Here is a 17,197-nt window from a genome sequence, read left to right on the forward strand (position 1 = left end):
TAAGAACCAAGACACTGGTGCCATGGAAGCCAAGTCAAGACTGTATTTCAAGGACAGATAGTCCTCTTATAACAAATGCTTCTCAGAAACTCAGTAAAACGAAGAAGAACAATTGACAATCAGAAATCTGTTTGTGTTGGGCCTTTCCCCCTGGTCCTGCAAGTATTGATGTTGGTGGACTGCCCTTCTCAGAAATTCCATTGAGCCCCTTCGTGTATATAGTACCTAACCCAGTTTTTAGCATCTGGCAACATTTAACTCAAGGATCCTGCTATTTTTGCCTTTTTCCCCAGTGATTTGAACCTCAAAGAGAACATGGAAAGCCATTTCTCGCTCACTTTTTGTCTGTACCCGCCTTCATACTAGCAATTGGAATCGCAGTTCCCAATGTGTTGTATTTCATCTTAACACACATGCGATCCTTTCCCTCCTCTGTGACTTTGTGGAAAGGAAGCTATTGAGGTTGGAGCTACACTGGGTGCTTCAGGATTCAGAGCCAGCCAACTGTGTGGCATTTCTGCTCTGATGTGTTCTGATCCTCAAATTTCTGATCTCCTTGCCAAGATGTGGGCTATTGTCAGGCTGCTAAATTTCAAGCTACAAATAAGCTTTGGCCCTTAAATAATGGTTCACAATTCAGTTTTGTGGTGACTGATAGAGCTTCTCCCCAGATTCTATGATTGGATTGCCAGTGTTAAATCTTAGTGCTCAGAATTTTCATTGTTTTCAGTCTTTATGTATGCTTTGTCAGGAACAGGGAGAGACTGAGTCAGAAATCCCTGTCTTGGATGCCTCTTAAGGCATAAGCAAGTTCTCTTTTTTAAAATTCCATAAATATTCCTGAAACTTCCCTTTTCATATCCATCACTTGAAAAGATATTAAATACAGATACATTTCCTAGCTGTTCATTTCTTCAGTTCACACACTTGAAAATTGTGTGCATCTGTGCGTGTGTGTGTGTGTGTGTGTGTGTAAGTAAAGAATTGTGCCCCTTTCAGAGGGCTGAGCCAATTGGGAACTTTCAATGGAGGTAAGGATAAAATAATACTAGCTTCCTTTTTCCTAGGTAGCTTCCAAGCTTAATGACCAAGTTGTAAAGAGACAAGATCTTTGTCCTTCATGTTTGTGAACTAAGCATGCAGAGTAGAGAAGACTGGCTTGACAAGTAGCTCTAAGAGCCAAGGCTAAAAAACAAAGGGCAGGCCATGTGGGAGTGGCAACTTCTAACATTCAATCTGTCCCAAAGAGAATGGGATTTCTCACTCCTCCCTACCTGGCAAAAAGTGACTGAGAAAAGTTAGATGATTTTTCGTCTTTCGTGCTTGTGATAAAGCAAACCTTAATGTTCGGTGGGTTGGCATGATCATAGAGAAGGGTGGAAGTGGAAGATGATTTTACCCTCATATATGTTAAGACATGAACATTCTTCAGTGCTAAATTCAGGAAGGAAAGTAGCATGAAAAATCAGTATAAGAATTTAATCTTAGTATTTTGCTTGAAATGGTCCTCTATATCAAAGAGCAAAAACTAGAAACATAAAACTATCTGAATTTGAGTGAATAGACAGAATAGTAATTATCCCAGTTGTTAGGGTTGAGAAACATGTCTGATGGGGTGTGTCAGGATTGGGATTTTACAGGTTTTATTTAGGACTGACATCCTTTGCAATCTGGAAGAGGAATTAAAAGGCATGCTAATGCAAGTCCCAATTCATGCAAGTAAAAATAGCATTAGAAAAGCTAATTTTTTGCTTAACATGTATTCATGGGGGCAAGAAAACAACTTCCAGATTCTTCTTTATAAAACATGTACGTTCTATGATGAATACAAGGCAAACCTTACACTCATGAAGGAGAGAGGCACATATCCAAAAGATTCTAGTACATGGCAGAAAAGACCTGAGCTATGAGAGAAATACCATGTTTAGGAGTCCAGGAATCATTGACACTAAGGGAGTAGAAGTAACTTCACAAGCTGATGACATTTGAACACATCTTTAAGGGCAGATACCATCATAATGGAGCATGTGGAAAGAATAAAAAAGCACAACTTCTGAGATGATTTCCACATCCCCAGTGGTTTCCCCCTATTCTGTGTTGCCTCCAAAACCTTCCATAGTTTGGCCTGTTTTGTGCTGGTATGAGCAGGTAACTAAATACTCTCTGTGAAATAATGTGTCTGGGAAATGGCGATTACCTGACCCAGTACCAAAAGAACTAGTACCCCGGTTCTAGTGTTCAACAGCAGCACAGGCACAGCAGTGTATTACCTGTTGTGTGTAGCACTAGGAGAGGAGATCGATGGTTCCAAACACAAGGAAATGATAAATGTTTCAGGGTGATGGGAATGCTAATAACCCTGATGATCATTATACATCGTATACATATATCAAGTTATCACACTGTACCCATAAATATGTACAATTATCATGAGCTAGTTAAAAAAAATACTCTGAGAAACATTGCCCTGAAGTTCTACAAATACTTCATTAAAAATGTTGTGGGATAATATTTCCAGAAGCACTTTCCACTGAGGGATATGTCTGGCTTACTCTGCAGATGATGAGCTACAGTCACTGAGACTGCTTTATTCCTTTAGGGTCAATTTTTCTTTTTAGCTATTATATATTTTTATATTCATTTAGTAATCATTTGGGTTTTCCAGAGCAGTGCAAACTACACAGGAGCAGGGGATTTTCTGTCTCTTAGGGTTGTATCACCTAGAACAATGCTGTCGCGGGTGCATGCACAATAAATAATGAACAAACGGGAAAAAAAAATGTCTGACCCAGAGTGATGAGATTGCAAAAAGGAGTAGATAAATGGGAGTTTGGGACTCACCCATGTGAGGAAACCCATGGAAAAGTGAAAGAATAACTGAGACCTGAAGACTGGGTAGTGTGGATAGTGATTTTTGTTGAGGGAGGAGATGTGTTCTGTTTTAGACAGAACAAACCTTAGGGTTGACATATAAATATAAATGTCTTCTGGTAGCTAGAAATAAGGATTTGGGTTTAGATAGCAGGAAGAAATGATACTCATTAATGTGTGTTTTATTTACATACTTAAATTGACATGCAGATAAAGAAGTTTATTTTCTCACCTAAGAAGAAGTCAAAGTTGATTCATTCAGCAGTTCAATAATGTTATCAGGAAACTTTTTCATCTCAGGCTATTTGGCTATCCACAATGTTCTGACCTGATCCTAGGACTAATTGCTACCATGGTAGTAAAATGATAAGCTTTGTGCTACTTTTTTCTTGCGCATTGAAAAAGAGACTGATTTCACATTGCTCTCCAGTGTAGGAGGACTTCCCAAGACTTCAGCAAAATATGTCTCTTCTCATGTGTCAAACATGTTATTTGCCCATTTTGAACCAAGATAATCATGTTCCCATAGCAATCAGAGCCCCCTCCCATGAAGATCAATTTGCAATCATGTTATGACTGATCAACAAGGTTATGATGGAATGAGTACTGGGGAGTCAACCACAACTCTAGTTAATTCTCGAAATAATTATCGATTATTTGCATGATGTGAAACCCTGTCTTGTTTTCAGTGAGTTTCTTCAGAATCTATATAGAGAGAACAGGAGCAGGGGGATAAGAATATTTTGTTTAATTGTACCCACAGATCTTGTGTGATAGTGGTTACTTGATTGAAAACTTTATGTGTTCCAGAAAATATAAAAGACTAGCTTATGGTAATAGTGAAGTAGAAACTGGGAACCTGAATAATTTGTGAATATTTGGCGTAAAGTGTGAGAAAGATCGCCTACTTTTTTTAGGCTCCTTGTATAAAATCTCATGGAAGCAAATCATGGATTGAATATTTACCTTTTCACAATTAATTTTAAACACATAAGGTTTGATATCGTTTAACACATTTAGGTGACCTGGTAAGTCTCTTATTCTGTTTGACAACTCTGTGAAGCTCTTTGATACTTACCCTATAAAGATCCTTAAAGAACCTTGTGCATAGTTAAGCATTTTTCATAACACTAATTCTGCCAAAGATTATGATAATTCCTTGCTATTAAAATTAGATAGGAGAAGAAATAGGACTTACTGAAAATTCAATAGGAGAGAGGTCTATTGGGATCAAGAAAATGATGCAGCATTGTTCTATTATATTCAGGCTTTTAACATATATTTTTGTGTGCTACTTGCTGTTTTTCTAAGATAAAGTACTTTTTTAGATCTATAATGAATTCAGTGTTTCCCACCTGCATTTGAGGTGACAATTTCCCCATTGCTGTTTCAGGCTAAATAGAACATTCCTCTTACATTTGCTAGGAGCTCATTCTCTTTCAACCTGTTGCGTAGTATCAGGGAGACATCCATCAAAGATGGCCTGAGAAATTCCCTGTTTGAGGCCTTCAGTGGTGCATGCTCTTGTAGCCTCTCCTACTTGCAAGTCAGGCTAGCTGTCTAGGACCTCTGAGCTGTTAAACGCTACTGTGTTTGAGGCTGTCTAGTTCAGGGGTGCAGTGAGGTTTATTTAGAATGTCCAGGATGCCTTCATTCTGCATCTGTTTTAGTTCTTGTTTCAGGAATATAGCTCACAGTTGAAGAGACCAGATGAAAGAGAGCCAGAGAGGGAAGACAGGAAAGTGTTCCTGTCCCCCATGGAACTCATCTTACCAGTGTGTGTGGTGAGCATTTTCTTAAGTGAGGGCTGTTAGGCCTATGATACCATGTGTGGTATTTTTCACATCTGCTATGAAAATTAACATTATTTTTCCTGTGATTGAACTTTATTGGGACCTCCATTCCTTCTGAAAGCAGGACACTTAATCTAGTTTTGTCTATTTCTTCTCAACAAATTCTTCAGATGTAAATTCAGTCAAAAGAGGATTTTTTTTTTCCCTCTTCTTGCCCATGGGTGGCAGCTATGCCCTGGGCATGCTTACATAGTGACAGTGACCATGGCCCTGTGCTGGGCCTGTGGAGGCTTTGTTCTTGCTTGTTTCTGTGCTGATGTTCACTGCAGCACCTACTGTCCTGTCTGGCCTTCCCACTTAGTGATTTTTGATGCTTGTGGTCCATGACTGGAAAGTCTATGAGCACAGCTTTGCCAGTATTCAGCTTCAGCATCTGTCCCTGACTCCTTTAAGTAAACAGACCTGACCTGCCAGCAAAAGGGCTACCCTTAGATCCTTATTACATCTGCAAAGTCCTTGGCCACAAAAGTAGCATATTTACAAGTTCCGAGACTAGGGGGAGAGCATCTCTGGAGGATATTATTCGACATAGCATAGTCACTTTGATATTTACCAGCAACAACCATGAATTAATAACCTCCCCTCCTGGCTCTGTTTCTTTAAAGGGAATACGTTAGTATGATTCCAACTATAAAAACTAATATTTCTCAAGTTATCTATGTAAATGTGTGCTCATCTCTAAAAGATGTAATAAAACAGTACTCACAATCTCAGTAGACTTAGTTCTCCCTGGGGCAGCTGGTGTTTGAATGACCCCCACAATGCCTGTTTTGCCAGTATGTAACTAATTTGTTGTGTTACTGGTATCCAAATTAAAGTACAATATGATCTGCTGTGTTTGTAGGAAGAACATCTTAGAACACTGATTTATATGCACTTTTATGTTTGAAAATAAAATTTTAAGCTTTTGTAATATTTCATAGAAGGGTCAACCTACATATGCCTGACTTTATGGCTCTGTTTGTCACATGTAGCATAAAGAACAAGAGGTATCTCAAGGCCTGAAGAGGAATTAATTCCATTCTGTGGAGGAATTTGTCATGGTACCCTCTCTGGGTTATTTGCTTTTGGCACTCTTTGATGTCTTGCATTTAACCTTTGTATCACATCGCATGCAACATTTTAAACTGAGCATGATGTATATGAAGAAAAATGCCCACTATTTCTTCAGTGGTGCTTATAGTCAAGTGAGATTGAATCCTATCAAAATAGGTTACAATACACTAAACATGATAGATGTTTAGAAGCTTCTTCTGAGATTTTTCTTATATAGTGGCAGATGATAGGCCTCTACTCTTCCTGTTGAGGTTTAAATGACTGAAACAATACAATGAAAATAACATGGAGATTCCTTTGTCAGCAAATATTACTGGGAGAGGCAAGGAAAAATGTTGCCGATGTCAAGAAGAAGCAAGTATAAGAGCAAATAATTCAGCAGGGAGATCTGTTCCATTGTACATGTGTCTTCATCATATATGAATTTATGGTATTTGCTAAATTCTGTTTCAGGGATGAATACAAAAAAATTCTTTATGAGACATCAGAAAAAAAACGTTCTAGAAGACCAGATACTCAGTGGTAAACTACTTCTTTATTAAAAACAAGTTATAAAATGGAAAGGTTACCATTGATGGAATAACTTTTTAGGCATAAAAAGATTCCAGAATAAAATTTCACAGACCCTCATATTATTATCATGAGACTATTTTTATTCCATTTTTGCAAGTTTTAACCTCAATAAAATTGAAGCCAGAAATTCCTGAATGTGTTTAATTTTATAAAAACAAGCTCTTTACTAGAGTAGACTAACACTGAAATGAGATAGGGAATGATCGCGAAAGTCTTTTTCTTTTTTTGCTACATAAATATTTGATGCTTTGTTTTCACTATTTTGTTTGGCAGTAATTGAAGGTGTTACACATTTTTTCTTTTGCAAGAATATACTTTCCAAATTTGTTGCTTTTCCCCTGATAAATGTGTTGGCTGTTGTTTTCCTAGTAGATGTCTAAACTAAAGATACAGAAACTTAATTATATTCTTGTGAGAAAAAGGTAATTTAAAAATGAATGAGGTAGTAACTCCATTTTGAAAGAAATGTGTCATAGAACATTTTGAAAAATAATGTTTAAAAAGTTTGCATCATTATGTCTTTTCTGCCCCAAAGAAACAAACAAACAACAACAACAACAACAACAACAACAACAAAAAACCCTTAGTTTTACACAAAAATTTTCATTCAAAGCTGTTGGGTTTAAAAAATATTTTCAAATGATATTTCTAGTAGGGCTTGAACAATTTTATTAATATACACTTAAAAGGGAGAGTCAGCGAATGGAAATGCATTGACTCAATTTTAACAAAACCTTTGTTTAGTGGGTAGTTGGTAGTAAGCAATGAGCTCCCCATCTTAGTAAACCAGTCAAGGACCAACTTCCACTAGTATCTGCGTCTTCTTGTGACCGCCATGCAAACAAAGGATGTCCACAACACTGGTTCACAAACCTTCTTCCAATTTTTTAAAATCAACGACTAAGATACTTCATAAAAATGGACTATTTGATCATATCGATCAATAAATACTTAATACTTACATATTTAATAAATATTAAAATACTGCTTTTAATATTTCCCTTTAGCCTTTATAGCATATTTTAATAGAGGTATATAACATTAAAGTGCTCATACAAGATTAATACATAAATATGCACATTGAGGGTTTCCCCCCTTCATTGAGGTGCATCATTCAAGTGGTGGGACTCCCAGTTCTGATAACAGAGTCAAAAAAGTGAAGTGAATTGATGAAGGTGTCTCAGACAAGGCATTTTTGGTTTTCCCATTCCCTGATCATGTCTCTCCATTCTACATCTTTGTAACGTATGACTGTGTGAAGGGAGTTGCATTAAAACATTTGCACCTGCTAGAGGATACACTTGGTGTAAAACTTAAAACTCTCCCATACACCAATCTCCATGTGAAAAACGTGGCAATCACATAAAGGTCTCCCCATAGTTTTACCTCCACACAAGCTGTATTTGTCCCCAAGTCTTTGAGGGATCCAGCCACATTTTCTGATTATTTTGTATGCCTTCCTGGTGATCAGCATTTAAAATGAGAGGCAAGATGGTGAGGGGCATGGTTGCTCCTTCCATGTGTAATCTCCTGACTTTTCCTCTTGGTGCCTCGTTTTTCTTATGTATAAAACCAAAGTAAACAAGAACTAGTGGTAGCAAGTCTCTCAAGACCTTGTCACAATCACCACCTGAGGGAATTCAGGTAAATCTCTTAGGCATAAGGGATTAGCAAATAAAATAATGAATGCTAACTCTTAGCTGAAAGGTGCACACCGAGTTTGGGTAGAAAGAATAAATAAGCTATTTTCTAAAAAATGTGATTTCCGCTTTTGAAATGAAACAGGATTAACACAATACTTAGAAATCAACCATTAACAGCACTATAAGCCACAGCTTCCCTTAAATCTGTATTTTTTGGCGACGTTCACTTCGCAGGTTCTTGTATGCGTCCCGAACACTAGGTGGCAGTGTTAGTACAGATGGAGGAAAATCAGTGGCTCTCCCTGGCCTCCTTCCCCTTGCCTGTTTTTAAACTTCCTCAGGTTCTGCATCGCCCATCAGTCCAATATTAGTAGTCTGGAGACACCCTGGCGCCGAGTCCTTCAAGACACCGGTTGAAGAATTAACAGGACATTTAAATGACCATTGCTTCGAAAGGAGCCAGCCTGGCCTCTTGCCACGTGGACAAGCTGCGTTCCCTCTCCGAGGCCCTTATGCTGAACGTGGGGTGCTTTTTCTGTGCGGGAGTGGACTGAGGCATGCTTTGGCTCACTAAACAGTGGCCCGAGTGTCTGTGATTTTCTGAAAGTGAGCTGCCAGCTTTGATAGAAGCCGTTATGTTTCAGAAATCTCAATATTACCCCTGCTAATGAGCCCACCACCCTTTGCGGGTGGCATTTTGCTGCAGTCATTTCTTTCTGGCACTCTCAGTGGGAAAGGCAAGTATTTGCCAGGACACACTGTTCTTGACTTTTAAAAACTGCCAGTTTTTAAAATAAAATTTTATTTTATTTTATTCATTTTTGTAGCCTGGGGCTTCTCTGAGAAAGATAAGAGTAGATTGCTAGAATTAATTCTGGTTGAAATGAAAAAATGCAGTGGACTCAGTGAGCAAAGGCATAGGGTCCATGGGACTAATTGATTCCAGAGCATTCCCAACAGGCCCTTCAGTAGACCCCTCATCCATGGCCAATATGTTCTAAAACCTTCAGTGGATGTCTGAAACCACTAATAGTATTTAACCCTATGTATAAGAACTATGAAACCCTGATAGCTGATCTGTTTACCATGATGGCTACCAAGTGACTAACAGGCAGGTAGCATATACAGTGTGGATATGCTGAACAAAAGGATGATTCATATCCTGGTGGGATGCAGTGGGACACATGAGATTTCCCTATGTCACTAAGAACAATTTAAGTTATGGTTTATTTATTTCTCAGATTTCCCATTTAATATTTTTGAACCACTGTTGATTATGGCTAACTGAAACCACAGAAAATAGTACCTCAGAAAAGGAGGGACTACTGTATGATCACATACATTTTTGTTTATTCTGAAGTAGCCCCCAAAAGACCCTGACTGTAATTAAGCTTCTCCAGGGACCACCATCATAATTAAGCTTCTTGTCAACAAGGTTTTACAAAGAATGGCAGCAGGAATTTTTCAGAGAGCACTCATTGTGGTTTGTAGCTTCTTCTTTCTTGTAAAAGCTAGGTCTGCAATCAAGATTGTTGTTGTGTAAAAAATACTATGTCTGTTTTCTTGGTAAAAACTTGTGAGATTTCTGTCTAGCCTAAGCATATGGGACAAGGAGTAACTGTTATGTACCCACCCACTGTCATGTAACCACTTCGCTGAGTATAAATCTAAAAGAATTTCCAGACCCAGGGTCCAGAGATTTTTTAAGTATTTGCCCCTCTGGATTGCTGCAACTTAATTAAACCTGTTTCCTGAAAGTTCCTCCCGTGCCTAGCCTCATGTCTCCTACATCAATTCAACCCCTAAATATTTGTTGAGTGCCCACTATGTGCCAGGCCTTAATCTCAAGAATGCAGATAAACAGATGAAGCTGCCCCTCCTATAGAGTACATATTTTAGTGAGGAAAACCCACAACTATGTCAGTAAGTGCTGTGAAGTGAAATGTATAAAGGGGCAGAGTGAAGGGGGACAGGGAGGACTCTATTCCAGATAGGAATTTCTTGGAAGGATTCTTGAGTTTGGTGATGTCTTAGCAGACACCTGCATGAAGTGAAGGAGTAAGACGTGAACATTCCTGGGGAAGAATGTACCAGGTGGAGGGAAGAGCTTGTGTGTGCTCTGGAGACATGGGCCTTAAGATGCAGACAGGCAGGGGCAGATGCAGATTGAAAGAGATTGGAGCTTATGAAATTTGTCACTCTCTTTAAGAAAGAATATAAACTTACAGACAAAGGTGAATATTTAAAGTTAGAAAGTCCCCCCAAATTACAAATTTTAAAATGCTGACAAATCATGCAAGAATGAAGGTCCAGTAAGGACATTTTTATCATTAACTGCCTGACACATCCATAAAATGGTTTTTTCCTACAGTTTTGGCTACATATTCCTTGATTGCTTCTTGATGATGTAATACATTTTTAAACATAGTAATTTTGTCTTTAGCATGGTTGAACAAAATATTGACAGTTTATGCATTTCTTTTAGCTCCACATTTTGTGGTTATGCCACATTAATTTCTAAGAATCTGGGAATTGGAAAACCTTCACTGAAATTTCCTTCATTTATGAGCTGAAAGATTTGAAAGAATTTTCCACTGACTAACTTCTGATTTTGTTTCCTTCAAGCTTCCCCCCCACAACTTCTAAAGTTGGGTGCCACATTTATCTGCCCTCATGTTTTCACATGATGGTGTTGCAGGGTGGGGCATGGAGGAGGACAGGCATTTCCTAAAGCCATTCCTGTTCCAAGACAGCCAAGGACACCCAGAAGTCACTGCGAGGCCACGGGACTCTATCTCACATAAGCAGCACATCCTTCAATCAACTTTTCCTTAGCCAGGTCCCCAAAATGTTCATGGCCACTCCACTGCTTTGTGACAGGAAGGGAGATATAATGGAGGGAAAAACAGGAATGGAAAGAGGTAGAGGTCTTAACTGACTATGGTTCGAATATTTTTCTTTTGCATATTATCATATCGTATGACTGGCTGTGGTGGCCCATGCCTGTAATCCCAGCAACTTGAGAAGCTGAGGCAGGACAATTGGAAGTTGAGGCCAGCCTGGGCAACTAAGCAAGACCTTGTCTCAAAAATAAAAAAATAAAAAGGGCTGGGAATATATGTCGGTGGTACAAGCAGCCCTGGGTTCAATTGCCATACTGGGGGACAAAAATATCTTATGACTGGGTCAGACTGCTGTCTAAGAAAGGGGCCTAAAACGTAAGCTTCATTAATTCCATGGTAATTCGCCTGTACCAGAATGGGAAGCTATTCTTGTCCTAATGTGAGGTCATTGAAGGGAAAGGAGTCCAAGTACATGAGATTTGTTTGGACCATTAACCCAGGTTTCAGACATTCCCAATGTGCCATGACTGACAGATTTCTTATCTTATACAGTTGTACTTCACCAGTGGTGGCCATGGAAACTGGTGTAAACACCATAGCTCCAGGATGGTGATTTTACTGGGAGGGATTTTACTGTAGGGTAGGTGGGATGAGGTAATTTCACTGGTAAGTTAGTCATTGTTAGGTAGCTAGTCAGTCACGAATGGTGAGCAGGGGAAGGACAATGAAGGGACTGAAAGTCACAGCGAGACTTATTCTGGTAGACAAACACCTGGAAGATAGGGTCCTGGAATGTCAAAATCTCCCCAACCATAATTACATCCCTTAAGAAAAACTTATTTCAAGATCATATTAAACACTACTAGGTGGCTGAACCCTCCCTTACCACTGAAATTACCAACCCCAAACACCCTGGTAACCACAACATCAAGGTCCTCACCAAGCAAACTTGGTGAGGGCTATTCAAAGGGTAATAAGCCAACTAAGGGGGCAGGAAATAGAGGCAAAAACAGGGGGACTCAACTTCCTTAAAACTTCCAACTCCCTGAGCACCATACTGTCCTCTCTTTGAAGCATCCATGCAGTTCCTATGCTGTCAATCAAAAGGTAGACCTGTGTGGGACTCTGGAAACTTCCCTGGGAAGTTCCCAATAATACTGGAGGGCAGGAGACTGTGCTATCTTTCTCCTCTCTGAGAAGACCACTCTCTTCCTTGAAAGTGTCCACTCTTCCCGTTTTTTGTCCCTCCTAATAAACTCAAGTCTGTTACTCCAAGTGACGTATCTGAAATCTTTCTGGTGCAATTGCAAGAATCATGGTGATCAGGGGGCCTCCTCAGCTCCCCAGCTTTGCAGCAGATCAGTGTCCTATAAGAGCAATTATTTTAATATTGAAATCTTTAAAATAAGTAATCCCATTTATTAACTACGCAGACTCCCGAAGAATATCTTGCTTTCAGTGGCCTACTTTAGGGACATCACTACTGCCTCTTCTGCAGTTAGGGCATTCTCAGTTGGAAATTTAGAGAGGTGTTCTTTGATTAAAGTTTTCATTCTATAATTGCCCAAGATCCCTTGTGTTAGCTTTTCATCTCAGTGATTGAAATACCTGACATGAACAACGCAGAGGAGGAAAAGTTTATTTTGGCTCATGGTTTCAGAAGTTCAGTTCTTGTTTGACTGACTCCATTGCTCTGGACCAAAGGTGAGGCAGAACAGCATGGTGGAAGGGTGTGATGGAGGAGGGCTGTGCAGCTCATGATAGCCAGGAAGGAGAGGTAGGGACAGGGGCGAGAGATCTCTCCTAATTTTTGCCCAGGACAAAATATGAACCCCAAAATTCCACCCCCAGTGACCTGCTTCCTTCAGTTACACCCTACCTGCCTGCAGTTACCACCCAGTTCAGTAATTCTCTCAAATTATTAATCCATCAAGTGGATTAGTCCACTGATTAGGTTCCAGCTCCCATAATCTATCATTTCAGTTCTGAACATTCCTGCCTTAACCCAGGAGCTTTCCTTGGAGACACCTCATATCCAAACCATATACCATATAGCCAAACCCTGTATACCAGCTTGACACTCTGACAATGTTAGAGCTGGTTGGTTTTCCTCACAGTTATGGTTATTTGTGTGATCTGCTTTTTTTGATGAGAAGCAATCTAGCAGGGAGATTAAGAGTATAAGTTTTTTACCAGACTTTACTTTTCACTTTCTGGACAAATTAATCCCTCTGTATCTCAGTTCCCTCCTCTCTAAAATGAGGCTCACAGCAGTCTACAGATCATGCAATGATTAGGAGCACTAACTGAATTAAATCTTGGTGTAGACCAGTGCTTGGCATAAAGCATTCAATCTATACTACCTGCTTTATTTTTTAAAAAAATATTTATTCTTAATGGACAATAATTGTGTATATTAATGAAGCCCAATGTGATATTTTGATGTTTGCAATGTGGAATTAACAAATCCATCACCCCATAGACTTATCATTTTTTTGTTTGGTGAAAACAATTAAAATCTGTCTTTTAGCAATTTTCAAATATACAGTGCATTATTGTTGTCCCTATTCTGTGCAGTAAATCATAAAACTTATCCTCTTATCTGAACTTCATAGCCTTTGATGAGCATCCCCTTTCCTTGTTCCTCCTGATTCCCTCACTGCTGGTGACCATTATGTTCTGTCCATGTTACTCCTCAACCTCTTCCCTTTGTGGTTACCTCTTTTCACTGGTAAGAGAATTGGTTGGTATTCACAGTACCAATTTGGAAAGCGTAAGAACTAATCAAGATGAGACATGTCACCATCATGAGGACCATGGTTTTAGCTCAGTCATATATTTAAAAATGATCATAGCAGAAACTCCCCTCACCCCAAACAGAATTACAGTAATGCGGCTGCTTGAATTGAATCATAGGTGGGGCTCAGAAGTCTGCCTGTCTCCTTCCTGGTATCACCATTCTTTTCTTCCAGAGTCCTGAGAACCCTCCCAAATCTTATTCCATAGAACTCAGTATGAAAACCCCTCAGATCAGTACATCCTCTTCCCTAATTTTCAAAAGAGAAGGAGATCTTTGACTAAAGATAGCCATGCCACTCTGTCATGTTAATGGGGCCAGTCTTACCAAGAGCATTTCAATCAACTATAAATATATTGTCTTTGACTTTGGTTTCAATCTTGTCTGCCAACCAAGCCTCCAGTTAAAATTTCAATTTGAAATTTATAGTATAAGATGGACAATCACAGGGAAATTGAGGGTAGATTGTTTTTATTTTAGATTTAATGTATGTATTGAACTCCTAGACATTGTACCATAAATTCTCATTATTGACCTGGAAAGTATTTCACTTTTCAGATGAGTAAAGGGAGGCATAGAAGGGTTAAAAACCTTGCTCACAATAGAATCATAATGAGTTTTAAACATTTCTTTTCTAAACTTGTGGATTTTACATCAACCTTCTAGTGCAAGGTGAAAATGATAACTTGCATTTCTATGAACTGGTTACATATGTGTTACCTTTCTGTCACTATAACAGAATACTGGAGAAAATTAACTTATAAGAGAAAAGGTTTGTCTCAGCTTATAGTTTGAGAGGTTCCACTTTATGATCAGGTGAACCTGTTGCTTTTAGGCCTCTAGTGGGGGTGCTGACAACAAAGTGCTTACCTCATGTACAGGAAGCAAAAGAAAGTGAGGAGAGGGCTGGGGCTCTACTACCCTTTCAAGGGCACACCCCCAGTAACCTAACAATAGTCCCCTAGGCCCCACCTCTTAAAATTTCCCTTATCTCCCAATAGTGTCACCCCAGGGACCAAGCCCTTAGTGCATTGGCCTTTAGAGGTACATTTAAAATCCAAACTATACTGATATGCAAAAAATTTCACCCTAGGGCACTCAAATATAGTTCTTTTTGCCAATTATAGATTCTCAAACTAGGTTTTTATAGATGATAAAATTTAGTCTTTGATGATTAGTTAAAAACCACAGAGCAAGTAAGAGACATAGCTGATTCAAATTAGTTCATCTGACTGCAAACCATCCCCAGCCCAGCACTACCCAGGGAGAGGGCCATTATCCCTTCTGTCTCACCCAGGCCAATTTCCTGGGGGGGAAAAATGGTGACCCCTACATCAGGATCTTCTTAATATGTATCAGCTTGACTCCATTTACCCCGTGGAGCCCGACTCTCTGATCATAAGCATCACTGACTTTCAACAACCATTTCTGCCTGGCTCAGCCAAGTGGCAGGAGGACCAGCCATGTACAGCCCTCTGTTACAAAAGGAAAATAGCTCTTATTAACAGAGGTGAAGTGAAAGAAACCAGTACTTTTAGTATCCACTAAATATCCTGCTTAAAGTTTACCTTTCCTTCTTGCTTCATGTTGGAAAAAAAAATACATGAAGAGGCATACTGAGAACTGGATTCCAGTACTGCTTCTGAAACATGAACCTTGGGGAAGTCACTTCACCTCTCCAGGCCCTAATCTATCAAATGTCCAGTGTCTTTGTGCCATCCTCAGACCTGAAATGGGGCTGTCTTACCAGCAGGGGGAAGGCAAATACAAGCCCTGTGGTGCTTGTGCATTCCACATGAGTAAATAATGAAAAATTTCAATACAAATACATTTTGTAAAAAAATTAAAATTTAAAATAAAATAAGATATGAGGCTTATGATAGGATCTTTGAGTAATTTCAACCCTAGGTTACATTCTTTATGTTGTTTGGGTTCTGCTGTCCTGTTGCATGCCACAATAATGTCTACCACTTATTGACTGCTTACTGTGTGCAAGGCACTGTGCTTTACACATTACCTTTCCTTTTTAAAAATTTTTTTTATTTTTACAGACTGTATTTTGATTCATTGTACACAAATGGGGTACATCTTTTCATTTCTATGGTTGTGCACGGTGTAGATTCACACCATTCATCTAATCATACATGTTCACAGGGTAATGATGTCCGTCTCTTTCCACCATTTTTCATACTACATGTTACCTGTAACCTATGATTCTGCCGGTGACGGGAATCAATCAGATGTGCAGACTGAACACCTGAGAAATGCCGAGGCAAGAGGAGAAAGCAAGTTTTATTTAAAGGATAGAACAGGGATAGACTTCTCCTGGGAAGAAGACGGGGATCCAGAGCTCTTATCCAAAGAAGTGGGGATGTCTTGCCCCTTTTACACATTTTAGATTTCCTTTATTCTCATGCTGTCCTTCTCCCCTTATCTTGCCCATCTGCCCAAAAGGTGGGCCAAAAGGTGGAGTGATCCTGGGTGGAGAGGGAGCAGCCCAGGAGGCATTAATTAATAACTCCTATAACTCCCTGCAGGGAGGAATAATTCCCTGGAGGCAGTTTAATAATTCCCTGGAGGCAGTTTACCTTGGCAAGGTGTTGGAGGAGGAAGGGAAAGGGCTCTGGAGGTATTAGCATTTCATTTCCTTTCAAAACAGCCCCCATCTCCCCTATCAGACCCAATTACTTATTAATTACATTGACTGTCCTTTTTTTTTTTTTTTTTTTTTTTGCGATGCTGGGAATTGAACCCAGGACCTTGTGCTTGCAAGGCAAGCACTCTACCAACTGAGCTATATCCCCAGCTCTGACTGTCCTTCTTGTCCCCTGTCTCACCTTCAACAAACTCTGTACATTGGGTGTTATCCAGGTTTTACCCAAAGGGATGCTGAAGCTCAGAGAGGTTAAGTATCTTACCAAAGGCATCCAGTTGGTAACTGGCAAAGCTAGGATTTGAGATTGCCTTTAAGCAGCCCCTGTTTGTTTGTTTGCAGGAATCCATAGTTCCCCCCACAACACACAGACAGCCTCCTGAGTCTATGCACATGGCCCATGCCATCACTGGAAACATGATGTCATGGAAACCCTTCCCTCTGTGTCTGATTCCAATTTTGTGAAATGATATACATCTTGATTAGATTAAATATTAAAGTCATGAAATTATTTTAAGAACATTATTGATTCCCCTGTTCTGTCTCTATTCATCCCCCAGAACTCAGAGGCCCACAGGGCACTGCCTGCTGCTCCATCAAGGCCTTCTTATTCCAGCTCCTCTCCTCTTCTCTGTTGGGAGCTGATGACAGCAAATGTTCATGGCATTCATTGGACTGTCCCATCAGGCTGTGGTCCCCATTTGCCTGGCCTCATCTCACTGTAGCTAGGGTTTTGCACGGATCTGCTACTTTCAGTCATATCAATCCATGTATATTTCCTAACAAGATCCTTTATCTGAAATATCCTTCTTTCTGACTACCAATCAACTACTTCTCAGTTTTTAATGTTGAATTCAAAATGTCTTTTCCAAAATGCTTTCCCTGAATATCAGTACCCAACTCTAAAC

The sequence above is a fragment of the Sciurus carolinensis genome, chromosome 5 (genome assembly GCF_902686445.1).
Source record: "Sciurus carolinensis chromosome 5, mSciCar1.2, whole genome shotgun sequence".
Taxonomy (NCBI): domain Eukaryota; kingdom Metazoa; phylum Chordata; class Mammalia; order Rodentia; family Sciuridae; genus Sciurus; species Sciurus carolinensis.